We start from the raw sequence: 17,236 nt of genomic DNA, 5'->3' as shown, positions 1-17,236 counted from the left end.
GATTTTGAAATAACTTGGAGATAAAGTTTAGCCAAAAATAGGAACAAAACACATCCTAATCTGAATTTTAAACCAAAATACATGTTATTATTCGAAAACCATGAGGAACACAAAGAACATCACAAAAAAAAAACACCATCATTTCTAACATATCTTTAATCATGAAATCAGGTTCAAAGATTTTAAACAATTAATATGAAAACCAATTTATTAAGTTAAAGAATAATATAACAAAATTAGGGATTATCATGTTTTAGTCCATGTCTTCGGGTTTAGATCCATATTTAGGGAAAACGTAAAGAACTGATTAATCAACATAGCTCTAATACAACTTGTCGATCAATTCTTCACGTTTGTAATGAAAAAACAAGAATAATATGATAAACCTATAGATAAAACATACATGCTACAACAGAGAAAGTAGAAACGGTTGATGAGAATGATCATGATGACATGATAGTCAGCTTGATTGAGTCCTCTTTAAGATGTATGTTAATGATGGGGATTAGTGTTTTGTGAAAAATTAAATATTGGGAGAGTTAGGCACACAAAAATTGTTTTGTGTGTGTGTTTAGAGTTATGTTATGATGTTAATTATTCTCTCAATATATTTATATACACACAAGGAGAAATCATTTATTAGCAAGTAATGGTAATATGGTCCATCAACAACTAACTAGCTAATATAATAATAAGGTATAGTTTAATTATTTTGATATGTTATTATATAATTGATGATAATGATGGCCATATATAAATATATGAATACATATATTTATTCTTACCCCCCCCCCCTCACGTGTTATTTTCCGGCGGAAGCCTTTGTACGAGCAACACCGTTCATGGATGCTAGTTACGCCTTCATGATTCCTACGCCGACTATGCATTAGTCTGCTACTGATATTCCCAAGTCTCCCTCAGATAATGTCGGCTATATTTCAACGGAAGCCTTTATCTGAGCTACATCTTCCATGGACGCCTTCTAGACTCCTACGCAGCCGCTGGTTGCGGAGATGCTAATTGACAACATGATTCGTCGTTTTGAAGATGAATTGCAGGTTTATTTGACCTGATAAAAAATCTTTTGGTGATATTTGATTATTTTTTTTGCCATAAAATGGAGGTGATGAAGTTTTACGCGGAGATCATACTGAACACAACGAAATTAGCCAACTTCTTGAGCAATGGCGTTGGAGCATAAAGCTCTTGGCGTTCATCATGATCCGCGTATCATGAAATACGAGGCGCTTCAGATGTTTCTTCGATCTAAACATATGATCGAGCTTAAGGTAATTTCTATTTAGCTACACAAGGTGAGCTCTAACTCACTTCTATACACAAACTGTCATATTTCAAAATGCAACTTTAACTTTGTAATATCCAATATTGCAAATTGCTATTTGATCCATAATTTTATTGTTACAACCACACTGTCAGAAGCTACAACAACAGTCACTAGCAAACATGATTTTGCAAACTAAGATTTGTCCGCACATCTTAATACTCAAATACCCATATTAGCCACTGTATTAATCTCAGTTTTTTTATGATATCATATTTTATTATGCATTCTGCCTTGTCTCGTACCTACTGACCACGAATTCAAGCGTTTGGTTAGGGGAAGTTTAACAATCAAAAAGGTGAAACCATTGGAAAAAAAATTGGCACCCATAGATCTAATACACCGGCGTTCATATTTACTCCGCCGGTGAGAGGTAATGAGAATTAGCATAGTTCCAACATGAGTCGAAGAGGACGGAGGTGGAATACACACAGACTCCACCAGTAGTGGTGGTGATGGTGGTGCGGATCGAAGAAAAACGCCCGATTAGCTGGGAGAAAAAAAATATTTTCGTGAATGTGTGTAAAGGAACGATTATGATCGCATATATATAGCATGGTCCCAAGCATATTTCATGTCGCAACTGCTCGGTCACACTTTTCACGTGAATTTGATTTATATATATGGAAATTTAATTTTAATAGTAAAAAAACACAAATCACATAAAAGAGGATTGCTTCATAATTTGAAATTTTTGTTTAGAATTTAGCCCAGAGGAACGATAATGATCACATGTATATAGTATGGTCCCAAGCATATTTCATGTCGCAACTGCTTGGTCACACATTTCATGTGAATTTGATTTACATATCTGGAAATTTAATTTTAATAGTCAAAAAAACTCAAATCACATAAAAAAAGTATTGCTTTGTAATTTGAATTTTTTTTATAATTTAGTCCAAGGCCTTTCTTTTTTATGACTATTTTGGTAAATAATAATATAATAAGTTAAGTTGACTATTTTCGTAACTTTTCTTGTAATATATTATATGCTTGTTAACATCGAATATAAAACTACTATTAAGGAGACTATAAGCATCATTTCGATTATCCCTCTCACTCAAGATTGGTAATGTACTACAACAATTGGGGCGCAGCTACTGGGCATTTTTCAACCTATCGAGTTGATCATGCTATTTCAAGTTAAGACCATCCGTAATGGCACGTTTACGAAGGCGTTTTAAGGTATAACGCCGGGTGTTGATTTTTTCCGGCGTTTTGTATAAAACGCAAGAAATGACACTCTTTTCAAAGTGGTGCGTGGTATATAACTGTTGGAAGGGTTTATGGAGGAGGAGGTGGTTCCATGGTGGTGTAGCCATTGACGGTGGCCGGAGTTTATGTTTTCCGGCAATTTTTCTGGCGAGTTGATCACATGGATGGAAGGGATGGATGTTGGATGGAAGGGATGGATTGATTTTTGGTGTTGATAAGAGGGATGGATGAGATTGACCGTCCCTTTTATTCCGACATATTTCCGGCAGTTTATTCCGGTGGGTTATAGAAATAGAAGATGATGATGATTATTATTATTCAGCAATATTATTATTATTAATTCTTATTTTAAAAGCAAAAAAAATAGTGATTGGGCACCAAGTGGCACATAACGCCTGGGGGTAGAGAGTTATGACTACAGCCTGTTTTTGTAAAAAACCATAACTCTGGCTGGGCGCCACGTGACGCATAATGCCTGGTAGTGGAGCTTTATGACTACACATGGTCTAATTAGTGACAAAAAAATGTTATTTAGGTAATGAAAGTTGATTCTGTAACCCGGTGTTATTTTGTGTATGGTAATGAAAGTTTGGTAACTTAATGTTTCGGCGCCTAGTTTGCTGAACAATCCATGTAACTCGTTATTTTGTGTATGGTAATAAAAGTTGGTTTTTGTTGGTCAACAAAATTATAATAATAACAAATATAAAATTACTTATATTCATTTAAATAGCTTTTTTATGGTAGATTTCTTTTGTTGTTTATGGACCTTACAAACTCTTTTAACCTAAGATGTTTAAAGACTTTAGCAAGCTGATGGGCCACCAACTCATTAGTCAATAGTTCTTTAATTACTAAGCATACTGATGATAAATGTTTACTTTGAAAGCAAATTGGATTCATACATTCGGTTTTGAACTCACTTGGTCCTAGCGTATATAAAAATTAGGACTAATATAAGCGTTATTATTATTATTATTATCTTTTCTTGAATAACAAACATCCAAAAGTCCCACATTGAAGGTTACTTTGGCAAACTTTTGCATTCGGGGAGAGTTGAACCCCCACCACCTCAAAAAAGAAACTCTTATCAAACAACTAAATAAAAAACGGAAAACAATTAATTAAAGTTAAGAAAATAGGCTTTAAAAACAAATTGAGAGAGCCCGAAACTTTGAAACGTGATTCATTGCCCCCCAGTAAGAACATGTTTGGAATTCAGTTTAGAAAATGCTTATTAATTTTGAGATTCAGTTTGGAAAATGCTTATTGATTGGTTCAAAAAGCAAATGCAAATATTTAGGCTTTTAGAAAACTGTTTTTTAAATAAAATTTAGCTTACGCATTGTTCTTGAGTTTTTTAACCAAGGAAAGAAAAAGAAAGAAGAGGGGATGATAAGAAAGGGAAGGGAAGGGAAGGGAAAGAAATGTTTTTCAATTAGGTGTGTTTGAGTGGGAAGAAAATTAGAGGAAAGGAAATGATAGCTATGTTAAAAAATAGTTATCGTTAATAATCATCATATTTTTTGTAGGATAACTTAGTGAGAAAATACATTAATTTAATCCCTTATAACTTTTCATACTCCTTTCTTTCCTTTCCATCCTAAAAAAAAACTCAAAAACACTCGCTTTTTAACTATCCTTATTTTTCTAACTATCCTTATTTTTCCTCCTCGTTTCAAAATAAATAAAAATAACAACATGTGTTAGATATTCAGCTAAACGATAGGCACCACCGGAGATGATGAACCCTAACCCAAGCACCGGTACACCGGAGACGAAGAACTCAAAACCAAACGGCAAGCGAAAGCACACCGCATGCGAATACGAGTATTGCAAATTATGCAAGCTCAATCACAATCAAGGTCGCCGTCACAACTTCTTTCCGAACCACGTCAAATCTCTTGCATCGTTCCTATCTCGATTCCAGTCCAAAATTTCAGACGTACGGTTCTTCTTCAACAACCCTAGCTTACTTCCTCCGGATCTCGCTTCTCGCAACAGCTTTTGGTGCGTCTTTTGCGATTCAGATGTTACAGAACACGGCAGCTCATTCACCTGGTGAGCTAATTATTATTATTATTATTATTATTATTATTATTATTATTATTATCATCTTATTCATTCAACTGGTAGATGCTATTTGTTTATGATTTGAAGGTTTGAATTATCAGTTTTGATTGTTTGGTTCATATTTGTGATAAGTTAGGGTTAGAATCATCAAATTCTGTCAACTAATTAACTGAATTATGAATGTCATTTTGATTCTCATAAGTTGTAATGATGACATTTGAAGCTCCTAAACACCTTTTATGTAGGGGTGTGCACTTTTCGGTTCGGTTATTAGCTGAAATTGAAATCGAAGTCCGCGGTTAATTTATTTATTAACCAATCGGTTTTTGGTTAATCTGTTTGGTTTATTCGGTTAGTTTATCGTTTTTCAGTTAGGTCAATAACCAGAACCAAAGTTGGGCTAAATTTTTTGTTTAGAAATACATGGAATTGAGATATAAATGCATGACGTGGAGGTATAAAATATGAAATACATGAAGTGGGAGCATAAAAGCGAGAAATATGTGAAAATATGAATGGTTAGATTTGGTTAACCGAAATTAACCGAGGGTGCAAAAGAAATTCAATAACCGATTTTTGATTAATTCAGTTTTTGGTTAATTCTGATTTGGGTTTGTTGGTTATCAGTTGACGGTTCGGTTATTGCTGACCCCTACCTTTATGTTGTTTTGTCAGTGAGAAAGGAATCAGTCATCTTGCAAGTGCAGAGCATTTAAAAAACTTGAAAAGTTTCATGTGGAAATACGGTGGGGGAATGGATAAAATTGATCGTTTCAGGTTTACTGAAGCAGATCTTTCTAAGGTATATTTATTTATTTGTTTTTGTTACAAGCATGCTCATGATACTTATGATTTCAATTTACATTTTATTGCAGTATGAAAACAAGTGTATATCTTTGAAGAATGAAAGTGGCAGCGAACAATCTAAAGGACCTTTAATTGAGCCTTCAAATGATATCCACAATGAACGGAAATTTGATTATGTAGATAACTTTGACAGCAGTCGTATCTTCTCTCATAATTCAAGTTTTCAAAATAATGTTTTGCCTTTACAAAATTATACAAATGAGAAATATCAGGTATCCTATTCAGATTCATCAGGACATGTGGCAACCGGTACTTCGTCATATGCAAATCTTACAAATAACTTAAGAGGTGATTATCTTTCTATTATAGACAGAATTTTTTTTTTACTCTTAAAGATTTACATAAACATTTTTCATTAAAACTTTTGGTGGTTGTGTAGGTGGGATTGGCTTAACTGAAGGTTATAGTCACAATGGGCTGGTATGTTTCTAATCAGTATGACTGTTATTTTAGTGATATTACCGTTATCTTATTTACATGTTAATTACATGGTTTAATACCATTTATCATACAGCATTGTCTCGTATCATGATTTTGATCAATTTGGTTGGCTTTTATCTTGTTCTTTGTTTGCGTTTATTGCCCTTTTTGTGGCATATACTAATGTCATAGGGGAAGACATGCCAGGTTTATGCAGAGAAAAGGGAATCCAATGGCGTTGGTAGTTCAGCAGGTATCCTTAAAAATTTCACTTTGTTTGTTAATTTGGTATAATTTATTTAATATTCTGTCTGAGTCACGTATTTATCGTTGCTCAAGCATTTCAACTAACAGATTATTGGTTTCTGAAACTGTTTCCCACCTGAAATTGTTAGATATGGGTTGAAGTGCAATGGTCAAAAGTAAATTAGAAACAAGATTTAATCATAGAATTAGTGTTAGATCACAAATATGTTACAAATGTAAAGCATGAGGACTATTTATGTAACTGGCTAAAAGGGTAATTGTCAAATTTTTAATATATAATAGAGTTTTTAACAAAAGTTAGCATTAAACCTCAAACATGCTAAAAATTGAAAACCATAGATACCAAACATGCTACTTTTTTAAGTTGGACCACAAACTTGTTTTTTATTTTTGCTAAAGCACAGGGACCATTCACGTAGTTAACTAAAAATTACTGAAAAGGAAAGGATCAAACAGGTTGAAGTACAACCTACCATATCATTTCTTCAAATACTAGATTGGTTTTGTTTAGAAGTTTAAAGGTTTTGAATGTATGTTATTTTTGGTCAACCGTACACGGCCGATATGTTTCGACACGTAACCATATTACGCATTTCAATCATAGCCCATTTGACCCATTTCTCAACCTGTCCAGCCACTGCATTTAGGAGTGTGCATGGGTTGGTTCGGGTGGTTTTTGGCTCAATCCGAACCAACAACCGAAAATTCAGTTTTTGAGCATTTGAAAACCATCTGGTTTGGTTTTCACTTTGGGATCTGAATTCTGAAATGTTTGGGCTGAATAATGTCGCTAAAATATATTTGGTAATTTGGGCTTAAATCTTTTTGTTAGTTAATGATTAATTGATTATTATACAATTGTGCTAAAATTTTTGGATTACACTATTTATTGAATTCTTATAAATTATCTAGCATTAAAAAGTAAGAATGCAAATTCATAAATTCAGTTCGGTTCGGTCTATTTGGTTTTAATTAAACAAAACAGAAACCAAAGCGTAACTTCAGTTTTCATGAATATACAAACCAAACCTTTGGTTTTTGTTTGGGTTCGGTCATGCCAGTTTGTTATTTTGGTTTTTGTCGGTTTCATGCACACTCCTAAGTTCTAACTACTGTTTCATATGAAGAAATTATATTAAATACACTCACGAGACTTAACAACATGATATTTTTTTCTTTGCAGGTCTGCAGAAGCTCACACAAATTTCTTCTACATTTCGTGAACCGAATACAGGAAATGTGCATTCTGGTGCACCTCCTCCTTGGTTTGACACAACTAACAGGAGCCATATTGATGCGTCAACATTAAAACTAAAACTAAAAAGTCAAAGTTAAATCCTAAAAGGGTTGGTGCTGCATGGGCAGAGAAAAGAAAGTTAGAGATGGAAATGGAGAAAAAAGGGGTGTTGCCTGTTAATAAATTTGATGCCAGCTGGCTTCCCAACTTTGGTAGAGTGTGGCAATCCGGTAGCAGGAAAGATTCTAGAAAGGAATTTGAGGTGGAGGTTAAGAAGCCGATCAAAGATGAAAGTCAAAGTCTTGATTTGTCAATGCAGTTACAGCCTTATATAAGCAAGAGAATGGTAAGATTATAAGTATTTTATCATCTTTTGTAATTCAGTAAATTTTGATCGTGTTTTTTTAATGTTTTTGTGTATATTGTCAGCGCCAAGAAACCAATGAATGATGTTTTTGCTTACAGTGGAGTCTAGATTGAAACTAACTGCCAACTGACTGGGGTATGTGCATACCGCAAGTAGATACAAGTTTATCCTGGTCTGGTCTGTATATTGTTCTTTTGAATTACATTTTAACTTTGTAAGTCGTGTTTAAAATGGTCTTTAAAACACGACGTGTGTTACCAAATTATTATATTACTTGCAAATCACACTTCTAGTTTTGTTCTAATTTGGATGTTTTTTATCCCCCTTCCAATCTGTCAGCTTTAATTGAAGTTGTATATGTGGTTACAGATTAATATATTATAGTGTCAATGAGAAAAAGAAGATTTTTATACATCTATGGGTCCATGTTATGAATATAGTTCACTCTTTTTAACCCGTACCTAATTGATAGTATACCTGGCAAAACGGCCGGTCGAGTTGGGCCAGATGATCATACCAGGTTTTGATCAAATTGTGTCTTTTTAAAGAATTGTCAGTTTGGTTCAGGTGAAAATGCGTTCTGCCTTAAATGGGTTTTGGTTGAAACAGACTATTATAGAAAAAAGGGTCTTAGCGTCACCTGACCACTGTAGGAGCTAATAATCAATTATCAACTATCAGTTCCGTTTAGAAGCGAATCATCAGTTATCAATTATCAGTTCCATTAAATCTGAATAACCGCTGCAGAAAGAAAAAAGAAGAAAAAAATCAATATTCATTACATAAAGTACATTCTCAGCTAAAACGCGAACCGGAATGAATTGAATAGAGGTAGAACCTCAGTGAATGAACACAGTCTTTCTATGAATTTTACAAGAGCACATCAAACTTTTGGAACAGAAACTGCTAGCAAAAGCTCAAAATCTAAATAAATTCTACCGCATCAAGTATGCAAAACGAATACATGGATCGTCGGTAGTAACGTTTACAGATTATTCATAGCTTGAAGGATTGAACATGAACATGGAAATTGGTAATTTCGAAAGCAGGATTTTTGTGTTCTTAAATCTTACAAAAGTACGTTTGTTACAATACCCGTATTAAAAAACACGGGCCGAAACTGCGCTTTACAAATACAAAGAATAATGGTTTACATACAACCTTATTAATCATTTTACATACTCTTACCAATAAGAAATCATCCTGCTTCTCTACAACCCTGGATCCAATAGGTTTAACCATCCTCATAACCCAAAACTATGCAGAAAGCCGAACCTCTTTTCTCCCATACCAACATCAAATCAACATCGGTTTCAACGTTCCCCGGTCTCAAAACACAAATCAATTCTTAAAAGGTTCATCAAGAACACCTTTAAGTTTGTGAATTCCCATACAACTGTGCATACACTCTTTTGGTTCTATAAACCACCACCATACTCAAAGAAACTGCGATTAGGCAAAGAACCGATAATATCCCGCAAGTGAGCGAGTAACAAACGGTCCCGTAGCAAGTGAGTTCTTCATTTTCATGTAGAGTATAATATTTCATTGAGTTTTGTTTTTTAGCTTCATAATCATAAATCCCACTTGCAATGACACCCGAGAAGATAAGAGAGCCTGCTGGGCTTGCGAGTGTGAGAAAGTTATAAAGCGCTCCAAAACTCTTTAAACCGAATAGTTCAGATGCTGCTGAGGGGACGATGGCCCAATGGGCCCCGTAACATGAGCCCATTACAACCGAAACAACATATATTGCGCCCGGTGCGCCCAATGCATAGTAGAAAAGGGAACACGCCATTATGAGTTGAACTCCAGCCATTGCTACCCGGTCTTGGGTATGCGTGTTTTCTGATATGCAAGAAGATTTGCAGGACACAACAAAAATATGTTAAAAGAGGTGGAAAATATAGGGATATGCATGTAACCAAAATAACTGACACGTAACCGAAACAATTGAACCCAACCCAAATACGACGGTTTGGTTTTATGTTTTTCAAAAACCAAATTTACGGCTCAGTTTCTGTTTTGCATGTACCGAAAACCGAACGAACCCGTTGAACCCAAAATCCCGACTTTATAAAAAAAAATAATAAATGGTGTATCCTTAAAATTTTAGGCTCACATTTTTAATAATCAGTTTATCATTAATTAAAAAAAATTACGTACAAACTTTCAAGCCTAAATTCGTAACTTTTGGCCATCTTTTTCCCCCCAAATATTTCAAGCTTAAATGGCAATATCAAAAAACCAAAACCGAACCGAATCAATTGAAAAAACCGGAAAAAAAATCCGATTTTTTTTTAACATGTTGGCCCAGGTTGATTTGACCCATATTCAAATAATCTAATCCAAAAATCAATAATCTAATACTTAATCTAGCACACATTACAAACGCACCTTACGATCATCTCAGAGAAGTATCCGCCACCAACACGACCAAGAAAGTTCCAAATACTAATCATGGAAACAAAAACATGAGGATTTTCGTACCCGAGTGACTCACACATTTGACCAAGGTTATCAATAATGGTCAAACCCGACCCTGAAGCGAACACCAAACTGAAAAATAAAAGCAAAAAGTCGGCTTTTACCAACGCTTGCATTAACGTAAAATCCTCCCCTCTTCGCGGACCTTTTTTGCGTTTCACCCTCACGGCTCCATCGGCTGCAGCCTGCACCAACTTAGCTTGCAAATGGTTCATTCTTTTTTGCCTTTCTTGAGCCGAAAGTAAGTCGATCTCCGAACCCTTTTCATCTTCCACTTCACTAAACATTACTTCGTTTTCTCGTCTTTGGTCCTCGTTTAAAAGGGTATCCTCTAAACGAGTCTCGGCTCGTGAAGACGAGAAAAATACTAAGAAAATGGGAATCGCAACGGGGAGTAATACTAAACCCAGGAGCCCAATTGTGAGCCAAGTTATAATGGTTTGGCTTAAATCAATCACATCTTGTAATATTAAAACAGCTAAAAGATAAGCTGCAAGAATGAGGCAAATGCTATAAAGATATAAGAAACTTGTGTTGTCGGATTGCTGGGCTCGTTTACTGCCTCCAACGGGTTTAACTATGAACATTAATGAAGAGATTACGATTGTGGGTCCCACCGCAACCACGAGTATGACCGAAGCTTGATCCGGAAAATTTAAAACCGTATAAATTTGAGTTAATATTGCACCACTTAAGCCCGCAAAACCCTTAAGTATACCTACAACGGGTCCGCGGTTTTTAGGGAAGTTTTGAACACCCGAAACGAGAGCGCCCGTGTTAAAGTAGGTTTCACCATTCGTTCCGACAAATATGCAAACACATAACTGCAAACAAAAACCGGAACTTTTAGAAAATTTTAAAAATCTGGGAATCAAACTTGCAATTTTTAAAAATCTAGGGACCAAACTTGTAATATGATCAAACTAGGGGACCATTTGTGCAACTCTTTCACAAACGTTTGGACCAAGTTTGACAATTTTTAAAATCCGGGGACCAAACTTGCAATATGGTCAAGCCACACGGACCATTTGTGCAATTTTTCTTATTCATACATAAAACGCATAGTTATTTAAACGAGAAGCGTTGAAAATCTTTTAAATAGTATACGTTTGGCACGCCACATGCCAATTTTTTTCCAACTTTAGTTGTTGTGCAACGGTTCGGAACCGCGAGAACCTATTATGGTAAACTGGTTCGGTTTCAGAACCGGTAAAGTCGGTTCTTGCTAATCGTTTTTGTGCCAGAACCAGTTCTGTCGTTTATTTATCAAATGAGTTGTGCTAACTTTACAAATTGCAAAACAAGTTTATATATTTGTATATGTCTTCTTTCACGAAAAAATTAATTTGGATTAAAACATAAACATATCCATATTAAAACTAATTGTTGAAGTTAAATAAATCATTAGCAGCGATAGATAAAGAGAAGGTCAACAATTATTAAACGTAAAGAAGGAAGATTTTGAAATAAAGAATGATTAAATGGATGTCGACTAATAAGTTACCCTATAAAAATGGGGATTGGCGGTTTTATTTAAAAAGTTATTAGTATTCCGGTTTTTTTCGGTTCCATGTATAGAACCATCGGTTTTACCTGGAACCGAACCGGGAACCGTTTAATGCAAATACTAAGAACCAAGAACCGTAAAAATACTCATATCTCAAAATTTAAAAAACAAAAAATTGCAATGGCAACGGTGGTCCGGCGACGATGATGGTGGCGATGACGGTGGAAGGGGTGGCGGCGATGGTGGTGGTCAGGCATCGACAGTGATGATGGCCGTGGTGGTGGTGGCGGTGATGATGGTGGTCAAGCGGTGGTGGTGGCGGTGATGGTGGTAGTCGAGTGGTGGTGGCGGCGGTGATGGTTGTTGCCAGGTCGTGGCAATGGTGGTGGTAGTATGGCGGTGACGATGGTGGTGGTGATAGTCAGGTGGTAGTGGTGTTCAGGTGGTGGCGGCAGCGGTGGTGATGAGGTGGTGTTATGTAGAGGGTAAGGTGAAAGAGGAATGTAATGAAAAAAAAAAGGCGGTGGGAATGAATGAATTTTTGACGGAATGAGATTCCTTGTGTAATCATTGATTCTATATTTCTATTTCATTGACCAACCAGACACATTTTTTTTTCATTCTCTTGCAATGACTTATTCCATCGCCCCTCTCATTCATGCCTGCCAAATACTATCTAAGGTAAGACACGTTAGTTGTTCCGAGGCACCAGTTCAGTGTCATTTCCTCGGTTCTGACGGCTTCAAACCGATTCTTGCTCACCCCTACGTTAGTACAACATATTGATGTATTTACACAAAGTCACCTCAAGTGCAATTTTGTTCGAAATCTTTACTAAATTTATTCAAAACATTAGATTATTGTTGGTATAATATAGGTTTAGAAGTCACAATTGGCACTAATTATTTCACATGAAACAGTGACAGAAACATGAGATTTTGCCCATAGCATGTTAGTTAGAAAACATATTTATAGAAAAAAAAATAGTAGTTGGAGACAATATATAGTTTATACTTTATAGTTTATACACATGAATGTTGTGGTAGATAAAATGAAAACTACCGATCGACCATGCTTTGTAAATAAGTTCTAAACTAATTTTTAGTACATAAAGATAAAGTTTTTAACCTACCCAGCAACACGTGTTGGTCCAAACACTTGTGTCGGTAAATGAATATATTTGCTCTCAAAACACATTTTTGACTTATCTAAGCTTGAGTTCAGTCTGGTCACGGCTCTTTTATTATATATATATATCCTACTTTTTATCATTCGTATTACGGGGTTGTTTTATATTATTTGTTTTTAGTATTTTATATACTTTTGAATTTTAATTTTATTTATTGTATGTAAGTTAAGAATATACTTATGGTTTGATTATAAAAGGTTTCACAAATAAATGAGATGTTATAATCCGGTTAAAAAGCTATATGAGTTTGGTGATACCCAAGACCCGTTTATTTTTACTATAAAATTGTTTCTTATTTATAATGATATATTTAAAAAAAATCATATATTAGTTTTTAATATATCCCTATTTTATAGGATTTTTACATCAAATATTTGGTGAGATTGAGTTTTAATCTAATGAGATGTTATAAACCGTTTAAGGACTGTCTGGGTTTGATAAGATCCATACCCGTGAATTCGGGTCAAATGCATGGGAAATCTCCATTTAAAAATCAAGCAATCTGGTGGCTTCTATAAAAGAGGGGAGCGACCACATCGCGACACGTAGGATTTTTGAGTTTTCGTGTATACATATATATACATATATATATATATAAAGTCTGGATCAAATACAAATGAAATCAACGTGCTAATTGTGATAATCAAGTAGATTAGTTATGTAATTACATAATTACTCTACTTGATTCTAACAATTAGCACGCTAATTTTATTCGTACGTTAACCCCCACCCCCACCCCCTCTCTCTCTCACTCTCTCTCTATATATATATATATATGTATATTTCTTATTACTATTAAATATATAAGAAAAACCTTAAACGAACTTAGTGCAAGCTCGGTTATGCAATGTGAAATTATAAATAAAAGCCCAAAAGAGTTAAAACTTAAATATCAGCAAGATTCGTTAAGACTCAACAAGCCTAAACGATATTCCCATACAAGGCCCGAGCTCAACCTCAATAACTAATCTAGCTTTATTCAATGCTCGGGCTCCACTCATTTCGATCCGATCTAGAGTAACCGACAAGCGGCTTGGCTCGCTTACACCCCTTAAAAACAAGATAATCAGTATACCTATATACATATACCATAACTATGATTTTGCTAATTAAATAACTAAAGTGTTAAAAGAGCAACTAACCACCCACAAAGGCAGTTCCGGCAAGGTGTGTATAGTGGTGAGCCAAACCAAACCATACCCAACCAAATTCTGAACCACTCCTATGAACAAAACCACCCAAATCGGAGCCACTTCACACAAACTACCCGCGATAAACCCGATGGCATCACCGATATCTTTAGCCACACCCAACAAGGCAATTTGCCGCTGGTTATAACCCATGGTTTTCTTGATGACTGGAGATATGCTCCCAAACATGTACCCTATACCGGAACATGATTGCACCCACATTGAAGCCACAAACACCAGCCATCTGTTGTTGAACAGACTCTTGGTCTTGTCATTTAAATTCATTGTTTCTTGTGTTGTGTTTTGTTTTGTTGATCACTGGCTATTAGCTACTATTTATGAATTGGATAGAAAGATTGGTCTCTGATTGATATATTGTGGGGTTGATTATTTGGATTAATGGAGGTTATCTAGTAATGTGGGGGACGTTGATGGAGTGAATAATAATAATAATATTGTGGCTTGTGGGCTCTATGTGTTACAATTCAAGAAATATACGCAACAATTCTAGACCTGATAAATATTTTAGTTTTAGAGGTGGAATATATTAATAATATATACAACTTCTTAAATCTTTTATAAAAGTTTGTTTGCAAAAATAATCCATTAAATAATTTAGGAATTCGACTTTTCGGTGAGACCCCGACTCGATAGTAGTTTTGTATTAAGCCTTGGACATAAGACACATAACATTCAACTATCGGGACACCGCCGATTGGTGCATGTACCATTGTCTTTCGGCTATCAACGCTATCACATGATGCCTGATTAACATTCTGCCACTTTTAACGTTATTTTCACAAGATTAGTAAAATAACGTCAAAATTTGTGCAATTTCATTTTTGCTCACTCGAGGGTTCACACATATATATACATTATATATGCGTGCACCACAAGCAAAACGTTTTCAATATATTTTTATGTAAGTTATATATATATATATTTATATTTATCAGATTTCAGTAGGGCTTACTACTTTATAAATATTAAATTAAATAAAACTATGAGGGTGTTTGGGATTGCTTATTTTTACCAACTATGAGGGCTTACTACTTTATAACTTATAATATATTTAAATATTAAATTAAATAAAACTATGAGGGCTTACTACTTTATAACTTATAAATTTTTTGAAAAGTAATAAGGTGTTTGAGATTGTTTATATTGTGAGAGAAAAAATTCCATAAGTTATATTTTTATAACATATTAACTTAATGAAAAATTATAAAGAGGTAAAATAAGAAATTCTAAACACCCCTATAAGTAATTTGATAAATATATTATTGTGGTTTACAAATTATAAATTTTAGTGGTTATTAAGTTTTGAAAGAGAAAAAAAATATATAAATTGATGTGGGCGTGGGCCGCGTGGCACCATCTTCGTCCCAGTCACAACTCACAATACTGCATATCGGGATATTTATATCTCCTGCGGGTCCTCTTCCAAATTATTATTGTAAATTTTATAAACCTTAATTATTAACCTTTTGACTTTGAAAAATGATTATGATGAATTTCAAAAACTAATTAATACACTTATTAAAGTTTGTTTTCTCGTCCAATTATATGAAATGATTGTTAAGGCTTAGGATTTTTAGGACTCATATTCGAAACTTAAAAGGGGTGTTTTTCTCAGTGTGTCAGGTATGGAATGTCAAAATCAATATAAATGGTTACCATTGTGACTAATATTTGGGAAAGTTCCAAACACATTTGAAAAAGGAGTTCCTTGTAAACAATATGACTCAACCATCCACAACTTACACTTGTGATATTTTCTCACAACAAACAGCTTTTAACGTTAAAATATAAGAAGTGCTAGAATAAATATGCATCAATTAGTGCAATTCTGGTTTGGAGAGGGCACAACACTAACTTAGCAAACTTGTGTAGAAACGGTTACTAAATTATTATGCATTTATCCATGAAAGTCGGTTTTATTTTTTTGAACGAGGACTTCCTTGTGTGTTTAGACACCATAATTGTCAATTTGAAGAGTCTGGTTGCCCCACTCTGACTACTTCTTAAAATTTAAAAAGTACAAAAACTTTTATATTATGTACAATTCACGGTGCATAAAATTATGAGTTATCAGGGGCAATTTAGTCTTTTAGTCACCAATGTTTACAACTAACTTTCACTCTAAAAAAATAAGTACGACTTTGGTCCCTCAACTTCACTCAACTACACTTTTTGATTTTGCCACTGGTTACGTGGATTCCATTGTTTACATGTACATGGCCGATAAACGTTTGTCCAACATAGTAGTTTATGGAGGTAGACAATAATTTTCATGTTATGATATTATTTATTTCACATCTGTAACGTATATGAAATAGATATACCATCTTGATGCTAACCTTAAACTATAACAATAATAAAATCAATTATTTAAAAACATTTGGTATAAATAACAAAACTCACTAGAATACTTTATATAATATATCACGAGTCGAATTATGAACCAATGTAAATGATAAAATGAGTATGGCATTGTAAAATATTACATCTGTAGCATTGCGCAGACATTCTAGTAGTTTTAGAGAAAGGAAATAAAAAATAAATTAAAATATGTGTTGTTTATCAAGAAAAAGACATTTCCGTGTTTTGTTTGTTTTTGATTTATTGTTGAATTTATGATGATACCTATCTTTCCTTGTTACCAGTCATCATAAAAGATAATAATATTATTTTTATCATATTAAATCTTTTAATTTTTGTGGACCGAAATAAAAAAAATTAAACAATTGAAGGGAGCTAGTGACACGCCCAAAGACTTCAAGGTAATTGAAAGATTCTTATTAAGTGGCAGGCAACATCATCTTGCCATCTATAGTTGAGTGTGTGGATAAAAAGTGATATAACTTTGTCATGGTTTTCATCTTCCTACCAGACACGGACAATTCTGAATTCTGTGAACAAATTTAAAAAAAAAAAACTAATGAATACTTTAACTCGAATTAATCCGCAATATTACCATGCCACGAACAAAAAATGTGACAATCGTGTAACATACAGGGGTGGGGAGGCATATACTAGATTACTAGCTTTTGAAACTGTGTATTACACGAGATT

The 17,236-nt window shown here is 34.3% G+C and overlaps 2 pseudogenes across 2 annotated transcripts; one reads left to right on the top strand and one right to left on the bottom strand.

Annotated features, from left to right (window-relative positions):
• The first annotated feature begins 1,184 nt into the window (after positions 1–1,184).
• Positions 1,185–8,342, top strand: LOC143591276 (TITAN-like protein; annotated as a pseudogene). Its single transcript, XR_013145631.1, has 8 exons — positions 1,185–1,289; positions 4,287–4,618; positions 5,306–5,432; positions 5,506–5,785; positions 5,877–5,917; positions 6,125–6,170; positions 7,368–7,767; positions 7,851–8,342. The product of XR_013145631.1 is annotated as a TITAN-like protein (transcript).
• Positions 8,343–8,865: 523 nt separating this feature from the next.
• On the bottom strand, positions 8,866–14,570 carry LOC143591271 (protein NUCLEAR FUSION DEFECTIVE 4-like; annotated as a pseudogene). Its single transcript, XR_013145629.1, has 3 exons — positions 14,114–14,570; positions 10,186–11,099; positions 8,866–9,636 (listed from the first exon to the last, which is right to left on the bottom strand). The product of XR_013145629.1 is annotated as a protein NUCLEAR FUSION DEFECTIVE 4-like (transcript).
• Between the last annotated feature and the right edge of the window lie 2,666 nt (positions 14,571–17,236).

This window comes from Bidens hawaiensis, unplaced genomic scaffold, assembly GCF_021521415.1.
Source record: "Bidens hawaiensis isolate Kalapana, Puna unplaced genomic scaffold, B.hawaiensis_p1.1 tig00039502_1, whole genome shotgun sequence".
Classification (NCBI taxonomy): domain Eukaryota; kingdom Viridiplantae; phylum Streptophyta; class Magnoliopsida; order Asterales; family Asteraceae; genus Bidens; species Bidens hawaiensis.
The sequence above is the reverse complement of the archived record's forward strand: the minus strand, read 5'-3'. Positions and strand labels throughout refer to the sequence as shown.